Below are 20,789 nucleotides of genomic sequence, written 5' to 3'. Positions count from 1 at the left end.
CTCTAGATGTGAAGTTAGAGCATTAATTTGAGATCATTCTAACATTTTGGGTAGGCATTTAGCTCTATAAACTTTCCTCTTAACACTGCTTTTGCTGCATCCCAGAGACTTTGGTGTGTTGTATCTCTGTTTTCATTTATTTCAAATAATTTTTAAATTTCTGCCTTGATTTCATTGTACACCCGAAAGCCATTCAGGATCGAGTTGTTTTTTCCTTTTCTTTTCTTTCTTATTTATTTATTTTTTAGACAATCTCGCTCTGTCACCCAGGTTGGAGTGTAGTGGTGCAATCTTGGCTCACTGCAACCTCTGCCTTCTGGGTTCAAGCGATTGTCCTGCCTCAGCCTCCTGAGTAGTTGGGCTTACAGGTACACGCCACCATGCCCAGCTAATTTTTTTATTTTTAGTGGAGATGGGGTTTCACTATGTTGATCAGGCTGGTCTTGAACTCCTGACCTCATGATCTGCCCACCTTGGCTTCCCAAAGTGCTGGGGTCTGTGTAACAGTGTGGTTTTGAGGGATATTCTTAGTATTGATTTCTATTTTTACTCTACTGTGGTCTGAGAGTGTGATAGGAATAATTTCCTTTTTTAAAAAATTTGTTGAGACTTGCTTTCTGGCTGAACATTGATAGATCTTGGAGTATTTTCTGTGTACAGATGAGGAGAATATATATTCTGTGGTTGGTGGGTGGATTATTCTGTAGTTTTCTGTTAGGTCCAATGGATCAAGTGTCAAGTTTATATACAGAATTTCTTTGTTAGTTTCCTGCCTTCATGATCTGTCTAATGCTGTCAGTGGGGTGTTGAAATTTTCCACTATTATTGTGTGACTGTTTAAGTACTTCTTAGGTCTAGAAGTACTGTCATTATTCATATGGGTGCTCTAAAGTTAGGTGCATATATATTTAGGATAGTTAAGCCTTCTTGATGAACGCTTTTTCATTATGCAATGCCGTTCTTTGTCCTTTTTTACTGTTGCTAAAGTCTGTTATATCTGATATAAGAATAACGACCCCTGTTCTTTTTTGTTTCCATTTGGGTCATAGAACTTTCTCCAACCCTTTACTTTGAGCCTATTGGTGCTTTTATGTTTGAGATGGGTCTCTTGAGGGCAGGAGATATGGGTGGTTTTCTTTTTTCAATCTGACTTGCCACTCCGCCTTTTAAGTGGGGTGTTTAGCCTATTTACATTGAAGGTTAATATTAATATGTGAAATTTTGATCCTATCATGAAGGTGTTAGCTGGTTGCTTTATGGTTTCTATTTTGTGGTTACTTCATAGGGTCTGTAGGCTATGTACTTAAGTGTGTTTTTTTGGTAGCAAGTATTGTTCTTTTGTTTCCATGTTTAGAACTCCCTTAAGAATCTCTTATAAGGCTGGCCTAGTGGTAATGAATTCCCATAGCACTTGCTTCTCTGCAAAATATTTTTTTTCTCCTTTGCTTAATTTGGTGGGATATAAAATTCTTAGCTGAATTTTTTTCTTTAAAAATGCTGAAAGTAAGTGCCCAGTCCCTCCTGGCTTGTAAGGTTTCTGCTGAAATCCACTGTTAGCCTAATGATGTTTCTTTTGTATGTGATCTGTCCTTTTTCTCCAGCTGCTTTTAAGATCTTTTCTTTAGTGTTGACTTTGGACAGTGTGGTGACTATATACCTTGGTAGTGTTCATTTTGTATAGTATCTCACCAGCATTCTTTGGATTTCTTGTATCTGCATGTCTACCTCTCTAGCATGATTAGGGAAACTTTCTTGAATCATTTCAAATATATTTTTTTGGGTTGTTTACTTTTCCTCCTCTTAGGAATGCCAATAATTTGTAGGTTTAGGAATTTTACATAATCCTGTATTTCTCAAAGAATTTGCATATTTTTTAAAAATTCTATTTTCTTTATTTTTGTCTGATTGGGTTAGTTTGAAAGACTACTCTCCAAACTCTGAAATTATTTCTTCTGCTCAGTCTAGTCTATTGAAAAAGCTTTCAATTGTATTTTGAAATTCCTTAAGTGAGTTTTTCAATTCTGAAATCTCTGATTGATTCCTTTTTAAGATGTCTGTCTCTTTCTTCATTTCCTGGATTGCTTTAGAAATGGATTTGTGTTGTCAAGCTTGTCTTGAATCTCACTGAGATTCTTTGCAATCCATGCTTTAAATTATTTATCCATCATTTTTGGTTTTCACATTGGTTAGGGACCATTACTAGAGAGCTAATGCAATTCTTTGATGGTGCCACTACATTTATATTTTTCATGGTTCCAAAATTTTTACACTGATTTCTTCTCATCTAGAGATGCTGGCATTTCTAATTTTTGTAATTATTTTCATGCAACTAGGATTTTTTCTTTTTCTTTCTTTCCCTATATCATTATTATTCTTTCTCTTTCTCTTTTCCCCCCTCTCTAAGCGGTGTGACAGTAGAGAAAGCTGCATGGGATCCTTTGGTTTTGCTACTATAGGCCTATGCAGTTCTTTTGGCAGATTTTATATTGCATTGTGTAGTCTGACTTACAAGCTTATAGATGGCAATTATACGTAAGAGCCAGCTGCGGCCAATGTGGCTTAGTATATATTTGATATACTTTGAATATGTGTCCCTGTCAAATTTCATGGTGAGATGTAATCCCCACTGTTTAGGCCTGATGGGAGGTTATTGGATTGTTGGGATGGATTTTTCATTAATGGTTTAGTACCATCCACTTGCTTGCTCTCCTCATGATATGAGTTCTGGTGAGATATGGTCTTTCAAAAGTGTGTGTCACCTCCCCCACCAAACTCTGTCTCTCGTTCCTGCTCCCAACATATGAGACGCCTGCTTCCCCTTTGTCTTCCACCATAATTATAAGCTTCCTGATACCTCCCCAGAAGCCAAGCAAATGCCAGCACTATAACTGCCCAATGGGTACACATTACCCACTGCCTAGACAGAGTTGATTTATCAAGACAGGGAAATTGCAATGGAGAAAGAATAATTCACATAGAGCTGGCCATGCAGGAGACTGGAGTTTTATTATTACTCAAGTCAGTCTCCCTGAGCATTAGAGGATTGGAGTTTTTAAAGATAATTTGGCAGGTAGGGGTTCAGGAAGTGGGGACTGCTGATTGGTCAGGTTGGAGATGAAATCATAGAAGGATTGAAGTAAGGTTTTCTTGCTGTCTTCTGTTCCTGGGTGGGATCACAGAACTGGTTGAGCCAGATTACTCTCTGGGTGGTGTAAACTGATCCATTGTGCAGGGTCTGCAACATATCATCAGTACCGGTCTTAGGTTCTACAGTAATGATGTTATGCCCAGGAACAGTTTGGGGAGGTTCAGACTCTTGAAGCCAGAGGCTGCATGACTCCTAAACTGTAGTAATTTCTAATCTTGTAGATAATTTGTTAGTCTGACAAAGGCAGACTAGTCCCCAGGTGAGGAGGGTCTTTTTGGGAAAGGAGTATTACAATTTCGTTTCAGAGTCAAATCATAAACTGAATTTTTTCCCAAGGTTAGTTCAGCCTGTGCCCAGGAATGAGCAAAGACAGCTTAAAGATTAGAAGTAAGATGGAATTGGTTAGGTCTAATCTCCTTCACCGTCATAATTTCCTCAGTTATAAATTTTGCATAGGCAGTTTCAGCATCACACTTCCTGTAAAGCTTGTAGAACCATGAGCCAATTAAACTTTTCTTTATAAATTACCCAGTCTCAGGTATTTCTTTATAGTAGTGCAAGAACTGTCTAATACAGAAAATTGATGCCAGGAGTGGGCATATCTATAAAGATACCTAAAAATGTGGAAGCAACTTTGGAATTGGGTAACAGGCAGAGTTTGGAAGTTTGGTGGGCTCAGAAAAAGACAGGAAGATGTGGGAAAGTTTGGAACTTCTTAGGGACTGGTTAAATTGTTGTGACCAAAATGCTAATGGAGATATGGACAATGAAGTCTAGGCTGAGGAAGTCTCAGATAGAAAGAAATGAGAAACTTATTGGGAACTGGAGTAAAGGTCACACATGTTATGCCTTAGCAAAGAGCTTGGCTGGATTGTGTTCATGCCCTAAGGGTCTGTGGAAATTTGGACTTCAGAATTATGATTTAGGGTATCTGGCAGAAGAAATTTCTAAGCAACAGAGCATTCAAGAAGTGTTCTGGCTGCTTCTAAGGGCTTATGCTCAGATGTGGGAATGAAGAAATGACTTAAAATTGGAATATGTATTTCAAAGGGAAGCAGAGCATAAGTTTGTAAAATTTGCAGAATGGCCATGTGGCAGAGAAAGATAAAGCTTTTTCAGGAGAGGAATTGAAGCAGGCAGTGGAGCAATCACTTGCTAGAGAGATTTGTATACCTGAAAAAGGCCCAAGTGCTAATAGCCAAGACAATGGGAAAAAGACCTTGAAGCCATTTCAGAAATCTTCCAGGCTGCCCCTCCCATTGTTACCCCTGAGGCCTAGAAGGACTGAATGGCTCTGGGAGTCAGGCCCAGGGCCACATTACTGTGTGCAGCTTCATGACACTGCTCACCATATCCTAGACACTCCAGTCCCGGCTCAAAGGCACCCAGGTACAGCCGCCTCTTTGGAGAATATAAGCCATAAGCCTTGGCAGTTTGCATTTGGTATTAGGCCTGCAGGTGTAAAGAGTGCAGGAATGTATGAGACTTGGCAGCCTCTGCCTAGATTTTAGAGGATGTATACAAAACCCTGAGTGCCCAGGCAGAAGTCCACCGCAAGGCCAGAGTCCTCACAGAGAACGTCTACTAGGGCAGTACGGAGGGGAAATGTGGAGTTGGAGGGCCTACACAGTCCCCACTGGAGCATTACCTAGTGGAGTTGTGGGAAGTAGGCCACCGTCTTCCAGACCCCAGAATGGTAGATCCACTGGCACTTGCACCCTCTGTGTGGAAAAGCTGCAGGCACTCAATTCCAATTCATGAAAGTAGCCTCAGGGGATAAACCCTGCAAAGCCACAGCAGCAGAGCTTCCCCAGGCCTTGGGAGCCTACTGCTGCTATCAGTGTGCTTTGGATGTAGGACATAGACTCAAAGGAGACTATTTAAGAGATTTAAGATTTAGTGACTGCCTTGCTGAGTTTTGGACTTGCATGGGGCTGGTAGTCCCTTTCTTTTGGCTGATTTCTCCCTTTTGCAATGGAATGTTTACCCAACGCCTATACCTCCATTGGATCTTGGATGTAAATAACTTGTTCTTGATTTTACCAGCTCATAGGTGGAAGGGATTCACCTTTTCTCAGATGACACTTTTCACTTTGGGTTTTTGAGGAAGACTTTGGGGGATTATTGAGAAGGCTTGATTGTATTTTAAAATGTGATGACATTAGATTTGCAGAGCCAGTTGAGAAATGATACAGTTTGGATATTTGTCTTCATGCAAATCTCATGTTGAAATGTAATCTCCAGTGTTGGAGGTGGAGCCTGGCGGGAGGTGACTGGATCATGGGAGTAGATTTCTCATGAATGATTTAGCACCATCCCCTTGCTTGGTGCTGTTCTCACAAGAACTCACTATTTGCGAGTAGTTTAGAAACTGCGTGGTAGGCCAGGCACGGTGGCTCACACCTGTAAACCCAGCATTTTGGGAGCCTGAGGCAGGTGGATCACCTGAGAGTCAGGAGTTCGAGACCAGCCTGACCAACAAGATGAAACCCTGTCTCTACTAAAAATACAAAAATTAGCTGGGTGTGGTGCTGGGCGCCTGTAATCCCAGCTACTTGGGAGGCTGAGGCAGGAGAATCACTTGAGCCCAGGAGGCGGAGGTTGCAGTGAGCTGAGATTGCACCATTGCACTCCAGCCTGGGTGACAAGAATGAAATTCCATCTCAAAAAAGATAAAAAACACTCTTTGGTGCCTCCTGCCCCACTCTTAATCTTGTTCCCACTTTGTGAGATGCCTGTACCTCTTTCACCTTCTGACAGGATTGTAAGCTCACTGAAGCCTTTCTAGAAGCTGTGCAGATGCCAACACTATGCTTTCTGTAAGGCCTCCTCTGAACCATGAGCCAATTACACATCTTTTCTATATAAGTTATCCAGTCTCAGATATTTCTTTATAGCAATTCAAGAATAGCCTAATACACTACTTAATCCTTGTTTACTGGCAGAAGCTCTCTTTTGCCTCAGGCAATGGCCCATTTTGTGAAATGCACAGTGGTCTGAGCTCCCTGATCAGCCTCAGGAGATAGGGGCAGGATGAGTGGTTCTGGACTGGAGAAATCTGCCTACAGATCTGCTGATGGCAGGCACAAGCACCAACACTGAGGAAGAATCCAGTGCTGCCACCAAAGGCCCAGTCTTTTGCCCAGGCATGGAGCTGGGAAACCTCTTTGGCCTTAAGTTCTCCACACATGGATGGTAGGAAGGGGACAGGCTAAACTCCTAATCTAGGAGAGTGGGTGCTCTAGATGCCTGGATGTCTGCCTGGATGTGGAGCAAAGAGGACCCCTCTGTAGCAAGATCTGTAGAGGAGGTGTAGGATGATGCAATCTGCTAAACAAGGCAAGTTGGTGCTGTGAATGCCATGCCTAGAGTTATTCCTGGGCATATACCAGAGAGGGTCTCCGATAGCAGGATCCTTGCACAGGAAGGGTAGTGTGCCTCAGGCTGCTTAACCAGGTGAGTGGGTGCTCTGAAGGCCTGATGATCTGCCTGGGCGTGAAGCCGAGAGGGTCCTCTTGTACTAGGATCTCTGCACAGAAAGAGTGGAGCAGCTCAGGCTGCTGATCCAGGTGAGCAGTTGCTGCAAATGCCTGGAGATCTGCCTGGGCTTAGAGCAGAGAGGGCCCTGTTGCACCACAATCTATGTCCATGAATGGTGGGGCAGGTCAAAGCTGTTGATCCAGGCAAGTGGGTGTTTCAAATACCTTCAGATCTGCCTGGTCTTGGAGCAAGTGTGAAAACCGCACTGCACCATGATCTATGTCTAGGAAAGGTATGGTGGGTAAGGCTACTGATCGAGGCAAACAGATGCTCCAAATGCTTGGATTTCTGCCTGGCTGTGAAGCAGAGAGGGCCATGTTATACCATGATCTCAGGGAAGCTGTGTGGGGCACCCAGCAATGACAAACAGAAATCAGTTCCAGGTTGTCAAGCTGGTCCTAGCTGCAAGTCTCACCACCCAGGAGAAACTGCAACTGTAGCAGCTCTCCTCTTGCCCTAGATTTGTGACAGAGGGGAGCACAATTCTAGCACCTACTGTTGAAGCACTTTCCACACTTCTGGTCATGGAGGACCATAGCCCACACCAGAGCAGACTCCCCAATCTCTGGCCCAAGACTAAAAATACCTGGGCAGCAACACTGCCAGGTTGCTAAGGAATGGCTGACTTTGTATGCTCAGATTAAAAATGGCCTCCTGCTCTCAGTCTTAGCTCTGGGAGTGTCTCTAAGCCTTTCCCCTAGTTAGCTCGCGGGCTCAGAAGAAACAAAGTGTTCTCCCTCAGCCTGGGTTGCTCAGATCCCCAGTCGAAAGGTGAGTCACAGAAGGAGGCTCTCTGCCTCTTTCATGTACTGGGGCTTCATTCACTTTTATCAGCTGGACACCATCACAGGGACTGTTTGTTGGCATTCTCCTTTCCAGGATATGGGGTGTCCTTCACAATTCTGGTGGTTTCTTATTTTCCTTCTTGAATTAAAGTTCACATAGTTGAACTTTATGTACTCTGTTGCTATTTCTAAGTGGCTGAGGCATACTGAAAGATTTAATCTGCCATCTTGGGGAAAATAAAACCTTATTTTTATTTTAGAGTATACTTTTATTTATAGAAAGTATTAATTGTAAAATAGCCTCAGGCAGGTCCTTCAGAAGGTATTCAGAAGAAGGCATTGTTATCATAGGACATGGCAGCTCATGCATGTTATTGCCCCTGAAAACCTTCCTTTGGGATAAGATATGGAAGTGAGAGACAGTGATACTGATAATGCTGACCCTGTGTAGGCCTAGACTAATATGAGTGTTTGTGTTCTGGCTCTTAATAAAAATATTTAAAGAGCAAAAAAATAAAACTTAAAAACAGAAAAATGTGTATAGAATAAAGATATAAAGAAGACATTTTTGTACAACTGTACAATGTATTTGTGTTTTAGGGTATTTTTACAAAAGCCAAATAGGCTTAACAAATTAAAAAGTTATTTAAAAAGTTACAGTAAGCTAAAGTTATTGAAGAAAAATACTTTTTATAAATTTTGTGTATCTAAGTGTACAGTGTTTATAAAATTTACAGTAGTGTCCAATAATACTAGGCCTTCACTTTATCCACCACTCACTCACTGACTCACCCAAAGCAACTGCCAATCCTGCAAGCTCCATTCATAGTAACTGTCTATATTAGTCCATTTTCATGCTGCTATGAAGAAATACCTGAGACTAGATAATTTATAAAGGAAAGAAGCTTAATTGATTCACAGTCCTATAGGGCCTGGGAGGCCCCAGGAAACTTACAATTACGGCAGAAGGGTAAACAAACATGTTCTTCTTCACATGGTGGCAGGAGAGAGAAATGCTGAATGAAGTGGGGAAAAGCTCCTTATAAAACCATCAGATCTCAAGAGAACTCACTCACTATCACAAGAACAGCATGGAGGAGCCACCTCCATGATTTAATCACCTCCTATGAGGTCCCCACCCCAACTTGTGGGGATTACAATATGGATTACAATTCAAGATGAGATTTGGATGGGAACTCAGAGCCAGATCATATCATTCTGCCCCTAGCCCCTCACAAATCTCATCTTTCTCACATTTTAAAACATAATGGTGCCTTTCCAACAGTTCTCCAAAGTCTGAACTCGTTTCAGCATTAACCTAAATGTCCAAGTCCCAAGTCTTATCTGAGACAAGGCAAGTTCCTTCAGCCTATGAGCCTGCAAAATCAAAAGCAAGTCAATTACTTCCTAGATAGAATAGGGGGTAGGGGCACTGGGTAAATACACCTGCTCCAATGGGAGAAACTGGCCAAAACAAAGGGGCTACAAGTCTCATGCAAGTCTGAAATCCAATAGGGCAGTCATTAAACCTTAAATTTCCAAAACAATCTTCTTTGACTCCATGTCTCATATTCAGGTCACATTGATGCAAGAGGTAGGCTCCTATGACCTTGGGCAACTCTGGGCCTGTGAATTTGCAGTGTGTAGCCCCACTCCCAGCTGCTTTCATGGGCTGGGCATTGAGTGTCTGCAGTTTTTTCAGGTGCACAATGCAAGCTGTCAATGGACCTACAATTCTGGGTCTTGGAGAGTGGTGGCCCTCTTCTCAAAGCTTCACTAGGCAGTGCCCGAGTGGGGACTCTGTGTGGGGGCTTCAATTCTATATTTCCCTTCTGCACTGCCCTAATAGAGGTTCTCCATGCAGGCGACACCCCTGCAGCAACTTTTGCCTAGACATTCAGGTGTTTCCATATATCCTCTGAAATCTAGGAGGAGGTTCTCTATCCTCAATTCCTGACTTGGTGCACCTGTAGGACCAACACTGCATGGGAACTGCCAAGGCTTGGGGCTTGCACCCTATGAAACAACAGCCTGATCTGTACTTTGGCCCCTTTTAGCCATGGCTGGAGTGGCTGGGACACAGGGCACAAGTCCCAGGCTGCACACAGCAGGGGGCCCTGGGCCCAGCCAACAAAACCATTTTTCCCTTCTAGGTATCTGGGCCTGTGATGGGAGGGCCTTCTGTGAAGGTCTCTGACATGCCTGGAGACATTTTCCCTCTTGTCTTGGTGGTTAACAATAAGTTCCTCATTACTTATGCAAACTTCTGCAGCAAGCTTGAATTTCTCCACAGAAAATGGATTTTTATATTGAATCATCAGGCTGCAAGTTTTCCAAACTTTTATTCTCTGCTTCCCTTTCAAATAAAAGTTTTAATTCCAGCTCATATCTTTGTGAATGCATTAAACTGAATGCTTTTAAGAGCATCCAAGTAACCTCTTTTTTTTTTTTTTTTTTTTTTTTTTTTTTTTGAGACAGAGTCTCGCTCTGTCACCCAGGCTGGAGTGCAGTGGTGTGATCTCGGCTCACTGCAACCTCTGCCTCCTGGGCTCACGCCATTCTCCTGCCTCAGCCTCCCGAGGAGCTGGGACTACAGGTGGCCACCACCATGCCTGGCTAATTTTTTTGTATTTTTAGTAGAGATGGGGTTTCACCGTGTTTGCCAGGATGGTCTCGATCTCCTGACCTCGTGATCCACCCGCCTCGGCCTCCCAAAGTGCTGGGATTACAGGCGTGAGCCACTGTGCCCAGCCCCAAGTAATCTCTTAAATGCTTTGCTGCTTAAAAATTTCTTCTGCTAAATATCCTAAATAGTCTCTCAAGTTCAAAGTGCTACAGATATGTAGAACAGGGGCAAAATGCCATCTTTTTGCTAAAGCATAGCAAGAGTCACATTTACTGTAGTTCCCAAAAAGTTCCTCCTCTCCATCTGATACCACCTCAGCCTGTTCTTCATTGTCCATATCACTATCAGCATTTTGGTCAAAACCATTCAAAGAGTCTAGGAAGTTCCAAACTTTCCCATATTTTCCTGTCTTCTTTTGTGCCCTCCAAACTGTTCCAACCTCTGCCTGTTACCCAGTTCCAAAGTTGCTTCCACATTTTCGAGTATCATAGCAGTGCCCCACTATCTCAGTACCAATTTACTGTATTAGTTTGTTCTTATGCTGCTATGAAGAAATACCCCAAGACTGAGTAATTTTTTTTTTTTTTTTTTTTTTTTTGAGACGGAGTCTCGCTCTGTCACCCAGGCTGGAGTGCAGTGGCCGGATCTCAGCTCACTGCAAGCTCCTCCTCTCGGGTTCACGCCATTCTCCTGCCTCAGCCTCCCGAGTAGCTGGGACTACAGGCGCCCGCCACTTCGCCCGGCTAGTTTTTTGTATTTTTTAGTAGAGACGGGGTTTCACCGTATTAGCCAGGATGGTCTCGATCTCCTGACCTCATGATCCGCCCATCTCGGCCTCCCAAAGTGCTGGGATTACAGGCTTGAGCCACCGCGCCCGGCCAAGACTGAGTAATTTATAACTGAAAGAGGTTTGATTGACTCACAGTTCTGTATGGCTGGGGAGGCCTCAGGAAACTTACATTTATGGTAGAATGGGAAGCAAACACATCCTTCTTCACATGGTGGCAGGAGACAGAAGTGCAGAGCAAAGCAGAGAAAAGCCCCTTATAAAATCATCAAATCTCATGAGAACTCACTATGATGCGAACAGCATGGGGGAACCACCTCCATGATCTAATCACCTCCCATGAGGTCCCTCCCCCAACATGTGGGGATTACAATTTTGATTACAATTTAAGATGAAATTTGGATGGGGACACAGAGCCAGGCCATATCACTGTCTTATACAGGTATGCCATTTGTCTTTTATACTGTATTTTTACTGTACATTTTCTATGTTTAGATGTGTTTTGATACCCAAATACCATTGTGTTACAGTTGCTTACAGATATTCAGGGCAGTAACATACTGTACAGATGTGTAGCCTAGGACCTTAGACATTGTATACACATCATAGAGTGGACTTACACAAACCTAGATGGTATAGCCTACTACATACCTTGGCTATATAGGGATTAGTCTAAAAAGGGACAGTTCTTTAGACACTAGGAAATAACCTCCCCATAGAGAGTAAAACACTACATAACAATAGCTGGCCCAAAAGCAGCCATCAATTAAGAAAGCATTTAAGCTCAACATTGAAATGTTCTTAATCCCAAACAACTTACCTAGCTCCTAGCACCACTATGCACTACTCTATTATTTAATAGAAGAAATACTGTTAGTATAAGTAACAAGAACTCGTTCTCCCTGCATAAGCTTACATCAGACTGGAAAATCCACTGATAATTAACAACTCAATATTAATAACTAAATAACAGGCTGGGTATGGTGGCTCAAGTTTGTAATCTCAGCACTTTGCAAGACCTAGGTAAGCAGATCGTGAGGTCAAGAGTTTGAAACCAGCCTGACCAACATGGTGAAACCCCATCTCTACTAAAAATACAAAAATTAGCTAGGTGTGGTGGCATGTGCCTGTAATCTTAGCTACTCAGGAGGCTGAAGCAGGAGAATTGCTTGAACTCGGAAGGTGAAGGTTGCAGTCAGCCAAGATTTCACTGCTGCACTCCAGCCTGGGAGACAGAGTGAGACTCTGTCTCAATAAATAAATAAATAAATAAATAAATAAATAAATAAATAAAAGTAAATAACAAACCTTATAGCCTAGGTATGTAGTAGGCTGTACTATCTAGGTTTGTGTAAGTCTACTCCATTGTTCACACAAGGAAGAAATCATCTGAGGATGTATTTCTCAGCATGTATCCCCATCATTAAGTGATATATGGCTGTATTTCATTCATTTTGTTCATTGTTTTAGGAAGGTTAGTAAATCTGTCACAAGTAGAGGTCTTAAATTAGCTTGAAACGCTTTAAATCAATTAAACTGCCCCATCTAGACACTCACAGCATCTCTGGAGAATAATTTCAGAGAGAAATGGAGCTCTTCAGAAAAGTGAATCCTCATTTTACAATTGTGGAAATACAGGATAAGGGAGGTTGAGTAGTATGTACAAGGCCACAAAGCTTGAGGCAGAGTCAAAGTTAGAACATAGAACTTCATATTAGGTCATATTCTACAATAAGAAACTCTTAACAGAATAAAATTAATCTCACTGATTGAATGTTAATTCCCTTTAGGCTATGTTTTTCATTGTTTAACTATACTTTAAGTTCTGGGGTACATTTGCAAAATGTGCAGGTTTGTTGCATAGGTATACATGTACCATGGTGGTTTGCTGCACCCATCAACCCGTCATCTACATTAGGTATTTCTGCTAATGCTATCCCTCTCCTAGCCCTACACCCCCTGACAGACCCTGGTGTGTAATGCCTCCACTGCCATGTCCATGTATTCTCATCGTTCAACTCCCACTTATGAGTGAGAACATGCAATGTTTGGTTTTTTGTTCTTGTGTTAGTTTGCTGAGAATAATGGTTTCCAGCTACATCCATGTCCCTGCAAAGGACACGAACTCATCCTTTTTTATGGCTGCATAGTATTCCATGGTGTATATGTGCCACATTTCCTTTATCCAGTCTATCATTGATGGGCATTTGGGTTAGTTCCAAGTCTTTGTTATTGTGAACAGTGGCACAATAAACATAGTGTGCGTGTGTCTTTATAGTAGAATGATTTATAATGTTTTGGGTATATATCCAGTAATAGGATAGCTGGGTCAAATGGTATTTCTAGTTCTGGATCCTTGAGGAATCACCACATTGTCTTACACAATGGTTGAACTAGTTTACAGTCCCACCAACAGTGTAAAAGTGTTCCTATTTCTCCACATCCTCTCCAGCACCCGTTTTTTCCTGACTTTTTAATGATTGCCATTTTAACTGGTGTGAGATGGTATCTCATTGTGGTTTTGATTTGCATTTCTCTGACCAATCATGATGAGCTTTTTTTTTCATGTTTGTTGGCTGCATAAATGTCTTCTTTTGAGAAGTGTCTGTTCATATCCTTCACCCACTTTTTGGTGGAGTAGGGTTTTTTTTTTTTCTTGTAAATTTGAGTTCTTTGTAGGGTTTAGATATTAGCCCTTTGTCAGATGAATAGATTGCAAAAATTTTCTCCAATTCTGTAGGTTTCGTGTTCACTCTGATAGTTTCGTTTGCTGTGCAGAAGCTCTTTAATTAGATACCATTTGTCAATTTTGGCTTTTGTTACCATTGCTTTTGGTGTTTTAGTCATGAAGTTTTTGCCCGTATCTATGTCCTGAATCATATTGCCTAGATTTTCTTCCAGGGTTTTTATGGTTTTAGGACTTATGTTTAATTCTTCAATCCATCTTAAGTTAATTTTTGTATAAGGTGTAAAGAAGGGATTCAGTTATAGCTTTCTGCATATGGCTAGCCAGTTTTCCCAACACTATTTATTAAATAGGGAATCCTTTGTCCATTGCTTGTTTTTGTCAGGTTTGTCAAAGATCAGATGATTGTAGATGTGTGGCGTTATTTCTGAGGCCTCTGTTCTTTTCCATTGATCTACATATCTGTTTTGGTACCAGTACCATGCTGTATTTGTTACCATAGCCTTGTAGTATAGTTTGAAGTCAGGTAGCATGATGCCTCCAGTTTTGTTCTTTTTGCTTAGGATTGTCTTGGCTATGCGGGCTCTTTTTTGGTTCCATGTGAAATTTATGGTAGTTTTTTCCATTTCTGTGAAGAAAGTCAATGGTAGACTGATGGGGATAGCACTGAATCTATATATTACTTTGGGCAGTATGGCCATTTTCACAATATTGATTCTTCCTATTCATGAACATGGAATGTTTTTCCATTTGTTTGTGTCTTCTCTTATTTCCTTGATCAGTGGTTTGTAGTTCTCCTTGAAGAGGTCTTTCACATCCCTTGTTAGTTGGATTCCTAGGTGTTTCATTTTATTTGTAGCAATTGTGAATGGCAGTTCACTTATGATTTGGCTGTTTGTCAGTTATTCATGTATAGTTAAGGAAATTTTGGGCTGAGATAATGGGGTTTGCTAAATAGACAATCATGTCATCTGCAAACAGAGACAATTTTACTTCCTCTTTTGCTAACTGAATACCCTTTATTTCTTTCTCTTGCCTGATTGCTCTGGCCAGAACGTCCATTACTGTGTTGAATGGGAGTAGTGAGAGAGGTCATCCTTGTCTTGTGCCGGTTTTCAAAGGGAATGCTTCCAGTTTTTGTCCATTCAGTGTGATATTGGCTGTGGGTTTGTCATAAATAGCTCTTATTATTTTGAGATACATTCCATCAATACCTAGTTTATTGACAGTTTTCAGCATGAAATGATGTTGAATTTTGTCAAAGGCCCTTTCTGCATTTATTGAGATAATCATGTGGTTTTTGTCATTGGTTCTGTTTATGTGACGGATTACAATTATTGATTTGCATATGTTGAACCAGCCTTGCATCCCAGGGATGAAGCCGACTTGATCGTGGTGGATAAGTTTTTTGATGTGCTGCTTGATTTGGTTTGCCAGTATTGAGGATTTTTACATCGATGTTCATCAGGGATATTGACCTGAATTTTTCTTTTTTTGTTACGTCTCTGCCAGGTTTTGGTATCAGGATGATGCTGGCCTCGTAAAATGAGTTAGGGAGGATTCCCTCTTTTTCTGTTGATTGAAGTAGTTTCAGAAGTAGTTTCAAAGGAAGGTACCAGTTCCTCTTTCTACCTCTGGTAGAATTCAGCTGTGAATCCATCTGGTCCTGGACTTTTTTTTTTTTTTTTTTTTTTTTTTGGCTCGTAAGCTATTAAGTACTGCTTCAATTTCAGAACTTGTTATTTGTCTATTCAGGGATTCGACTTCTTCTGGTTTAGTCTTGGGTGGGTGTATGTGTCCAGGAATTTATCCATTTATTCTAGATTTTCTAGTTTATTTGCATAGAGGTATTGTGTTCTCTGAGAGTAGTTTGTATTTCTGTGGGGTCAGTGGTGATAACCCTTTTATCATTTTTTATTGCATCTATTTGATTCTTCTCTCTTTTCTTCTTTATTAGTCTGGCTAGCTGTCTATTTTGTTAATCCTTTCAAATAACCATTTCCTAAATTCATTGATTTTTTTTTTGAAGGGTGTTTTGTGTCTCTGTCTCCTTCAGTTCTGCTCTGATCTTATTTTTTGTCTTCTGCTAGCTTTTGAATTTGTTTGCTATTGCTTCCCTAGTTCTTTTTACTGTGATGTTAAGCTCTTGATTTTAGATCTTTCCTGCTTTCTCTTGTGGGCATTTAGTCCTATAAATTTCCCTCTAACACTACTTTAAATGTGTCCCAGAGATTCTGGTACATTGTGTGTTTGTTCTCACTGGTTTCAGAGAATATCTTTATTTCTGCCTGAATTTTGTTATTTACCCAGTAGACATTCAGGAGCAGATTGTTCAGTTTTCATGTAGTTGTGTGGTTTTGAGTGAGTTTCTTAGTCCTGAGTTCTAATTTGATTGTGCTGTGGTCTGAGAGACTATTTGTTATGGCTTCAGTTCTTTTGCATTTGCTGAGGAGTGTTTTACTTCCAATTATGTGGTCAGTTTTTAGAATCAGTGTGACATGGTGCTGAGAAGAATGTATATTCTGTTGATTTGTGGTGGAGAGTTCTGTAGATGTCTATTCGGTCTGCTTGGTCCAGAGCTGAGTTCAAGTCCTCAATATCCTTGTTAATTTTCTGTCTCATTGATCTGTTTAATATTGCCAGTGGGGTATTAAAGTCTCCCACTATTATTTCATGGGATTCTAAGTCTCTTTGTAGGTCTCCATGAACTTGCTTTATGCATCTGGGTGCTCCTGTATTGGGTGCATATATATTTAGGATAGTTAGCTCTTCTTGTTGCATTGATCCTTTACCATTATGTAATGCCCTTCTTTGTCTTTTTTGATCTTTGTTGGTTTAAAGTCTGTTTTATCAAAGACTAGGATTGCAACCCCGGCTTTTTTTGCTTTCTATTTGCTTGGTAAATATTCCTCCATCCCTTTATTCTGAGCCTATGTGTGTCTTTGCATGTGAGATGGGTCTCCGGAATGTGGCAAACCGATGGGTCTTGACTATATTCAATTTGCCAGTCTGTGTCTTTTTATTGGAGCATTTAGCCCATTTACATTTAAGGTTAATATTGTTATGTGTGAATTTGATACTGTCATTATGATGATAGCTGGTTATTTTTCCCATTAGTTGATGCAGTTTCTTCATAGTGTCAATGGTCTTTACAACTTGGTATGTTTTTGCAGTGGCTAGTACCAGTTGTTCCTTTCCATATTTAGTGTTTCCTTCAGGAGCTCTTGTAAGGCAGGTCTGGTGGTGATAAAATCTCTCAGCATTTGCTTTTCTCTAAAAGATTTTATTTCTTCTTCCTTTATGTGGCTTAGTTTGGCTGAATATGAAATTCTTGGTTGAAAATTCTTTTATTTAAGAATGTTGAATATTGGACCCCACTCTCTTCTGGCTTGTAGGGTTTCTGCAGAGAGATCCACTGATAGTCTGATGGGCTTCCCTTTGTGGGTAATCCAACATTTCTCTTTGGCTGCCCATAACATTTTTTCATTCATTTCAACCTCGGTGAATCTGACAATTATGTGTCTTGGGGTTGTTCTTCTTGAGGAGTATCTTTGTGGTGTATTGTCTGTATTTTCTGAATTTGAATGATGGCTTGCCTTGCTAGGTTGGGGAAGTTTTCCTGTATAATATCCTGAAGAATGTTTTGCAACTTGGTTCCATTCTCCCTGTCACTTTCAGATACACCAATCAAATGTAGATTTGGTCTTTTCACATAGTCCTTTATTTCTTGGAGGCTTTGTTTCTTTCCACTGTTTTCTCAATCTTGTCTTCTTGCTTTATTTTATTAAGTTGATCTTCAATCTCTGATATCCTTTCTTCTGCTTGATCAATTCAGCTTTTCATACTTATGTATACTTCATGAAGTTTTGTGCTGTGATTTTCATCTCCATCAGGTCATTTATGTTCTTCTCTAAACTGGTTATTCTAATTAGCAATTCGTCTAACCTTTTTTCAAGGTTCTTAGCTTCCTTGCATTAGGTTAGAACATTTTCCTGTAGCTCAGAGGAGTTTATTCCCCACCTTCTGAAGCCTACTTCTGTCAATTCGTCACAGTCATTCTCCATCCAGTTTTGTTCCCTTGCTGGTGAGGAGTTGTGATCCTTTGGAGAAGAGGTATTCTGATTTTTGGAAATTTCAGCCTTTTTGTGCTGGTTTCTCCCCATCTTCGTGGATTTATCTACCTTTGTTCTTTGATGCTGGTGACCTTCGGATGAATTCTCTGAGTGGACCTACTTTTTGTTGATGTTGATACTACTCCTTTCTGTTAGTTTTCCTTCTAACAGGCCCTTCTGCTGCAGGTCTGTTGGAGTTTGCTGGAGGTCCACTTCAGACCCTATTTGCCTGAGTATCACTGGTGGAGGCTGCAGAACAGCAAGGATTGCTGACTGTTCCTCCCTCTGGAAGCTTCGTTCCAGAGAGTCACTCACCAGATGCCAGCCAGAGCTCTCCTGTATGAGGTGTCTGTTGGTCCCTACTGGGAGGTGTCTTCCAGTCAGGATACATGGGAGTCAGGGACCCATTGAAACCCCTTATCAGAGTTTCAATGCTGTGCTGGGAGATTTGCTGCTCTCTTCAGAGCTGTCAGGCAGGTATGTTTAAAAGTCTGCTGAAGCTGTGCCCACAGTCAACTCTTTCCCAATGCTGTGTCCCAGGGAGATGGGGGTTTTATCTATAAGTTCCTGACTGGGGCTGCTGCCTTTTTTTCAGAGATGGTCCGCCCAGAGAGGAGGAATCTAGAGAGGCATTCTGGTCACAGCAGTCTTGCTTAGCTGTGGTGGGCTCTGCCCAGTGTGAACTTGCTGGCAGCTTTGTTTACACTGTGAGGGTAAAGCTGCCTACTGAAGCCTCAGCAATGGCAGATGTCCCTCCCCGCACCAAGCGCTAGCATCCCAGGTTGACCTCAGACTGCTGTGCTAGCAGCAGGAATTTCCAGTCAGTGGATCTTAGCTTGCTGGGCTCCATGGGGGTAGGACCGTCCCAGCCAGACCACTTGGTTCCTTTACTTCAGCCCCCTTTCCAGGGGAGTGAACGGTTTTATCTTGCTGGTGTTCCAGGTTTCACTCGGGTAAGGGGGAGGGGGGCGGGGAAACAAACAAACAAAAAAACAACTCCTGCAGCTAGCTCAGTGTCTGCCCAAATGGCCGCCCAGTTTTGTGCTTGAAACCCAGGGCCCTGGTGGCTTAGGTACTGGAGGGAGTGTCCTGGTCTGCTGGATGTGAAGACTATGGGAAATGTGCAGTATCTGAGCTGGAGTGCACCATTCCTCTGGTACATTCTCTCACGGCTTCCCTTGGCCGGGGGAGGGAGAACTCCTGACCTCTTGAGCTTCCCTGGTGAGGCGATGCCCAATCCTGCTTAATTCCCTATTTAATAAATGGTGCTGGGAAAATTGACTAGCCATAAGTAGAAAGCTGAAACTGGGTCCTTTCCTTACTCCTTACACGAAAATTAATTCAAGATAGATTAGAGATTAGATTTAGATCTAACTTAAATGTTAGACCTAAAACCATAAAAACCCTAGAAGAAAACCTAGGTAATACCATTCAGGACATAGGCATGGGCAAGGACTTCATGTCTAAAACACCAAAAGCAATGGCAACAAAAGCCAAAACTGACAAATGGGATCTAATTAAACTAAAGAGCTTCTGCACAGCAAAAGAAACTACCATCAGAGTGAACAGGCAACCTACAGAATGTGAGAAAATTTTTGCAATCTATTCATCTGACAAAGGACTAATATCCAGAACCTATAAATAACTCAATCAAATTTACAAGAAAAAAACAACCCCATCAAAAAGTGGGCAAAGGATATGAACACACATTTCTCAAAAGAAGACATTCATACAGCCAACAGACACATGAAAAAATGCTCATCATCACTTGCCATCAGAGAAATGCAAATCAAAACCACAATGAGATACCATCTCACACCAGTTAGAATGGCAATCATTGAAAAATCAGGAAACAACAGGTGCTGGAAAGGATGTGGAGAAATAGGAACACTTTTACACTGTTGGTGGGACTGTAAACTAGTTCAACCATTGTGGTAAACAGTGTGGTGATTCCTCAAGGATCTAGAACTAGAAATACTATTTGACCCAGCCATCCTATTACTGGGGATATACCCAAAGGATTATAAGTCATGCTGCTATAAAGACGCATGCACACGTATGTTTATTGCGACACTATTCACAATAGCAAAGACTTGGAATCAACCCAAATGTCCATCAGTGACAGACTGGATTAAGAAAATGTGGCACATATACACCATGGAATACTATGCAGCCATAAAAAAGGATGAGTTTGTGTCCTTTGTAGGGACATGGATATAGCTGGAAACCGTCATTCTCACCAAACTATCACAAGAACAGAAAACCAAATACCGCGTGTTCTCACTCATAGGTGGGAATTGAACAATGAGATCACTTGGACACAGGAAGGGGAACATCACACACCGGGTCCTATTGTGGGGAGGGGTAGGGGGAGGGATAGCATTAGGAGATATACCTAATGTAAATGACTAGTTAATGGGTGCAACAAACCAACATGGCACATATGTAACAAACCTGCACGTTGTGCACATGTACCCTAGAACTTAAAGTATAATAATAAAAAAAATTCAGATAATTACATTGTGGTTAATTATTGAGATTAATTCTTGCATTGTACCTTGAATGTTAATGTCCAGTCCATATCTCAAATGTACTTTTAAATTCAAATTCTTACCTCCTACTTAGCTCTCTAGAAACCTAGATCTTGTACATGATAAAAGCATTATGTGTACAAGAATATATTGAAATCATAACAGCCTATTTTGAGTTGATTAATATATGCAACTTAGTGCTTGTGCAACAGATGGCCTTCATTAAGTGGGTAATAAATATTTTTCAATATTAAAGTGGTTGGAAAGCAGCAACTTTCTGCTTCTTTAGTCACATAGCTGACAACAGAGTTATTTAGAAAATAGCTCTGATACATAAAACATATCTAGAAATCAAGGCTGTTATTGTGCTTGGAATTTCCATTTATGTTCCATGAATAGCCATTTTTAAGTTTTGAGAAATACCTAGTGCAGTAGTCAAAAGAAAAAGTGAAGAGAATTAATTTTATTAAAGTAAAATTAATGAGTTGAACAAAATATTGATTGTTGGAGAGGTGAAACAAAGAAGGCAAGGTGCTCAGACTGTTCTTAGGACTGTACACAAATTTGGAGAAGC

The sequence above is a fragment of the Macaca mulatta genome, chromosome 17 (assembly GCF_049350105.2).
Source record: "Macaca mulatta isolate MMU2019108-1 chromosome 17, T2T-MMU8v2.0, whole genome shotgun sequence".
Taxonomy (NCBI): domain Eukaryota; kingdom Metazoa; phylum Chordata; class Mammalia; order Primates; family Cercopithecidae; genus Macaca; species Macaca mulatta.
This window is presented reverse-complemented; position numbering follows the sequence as displayed.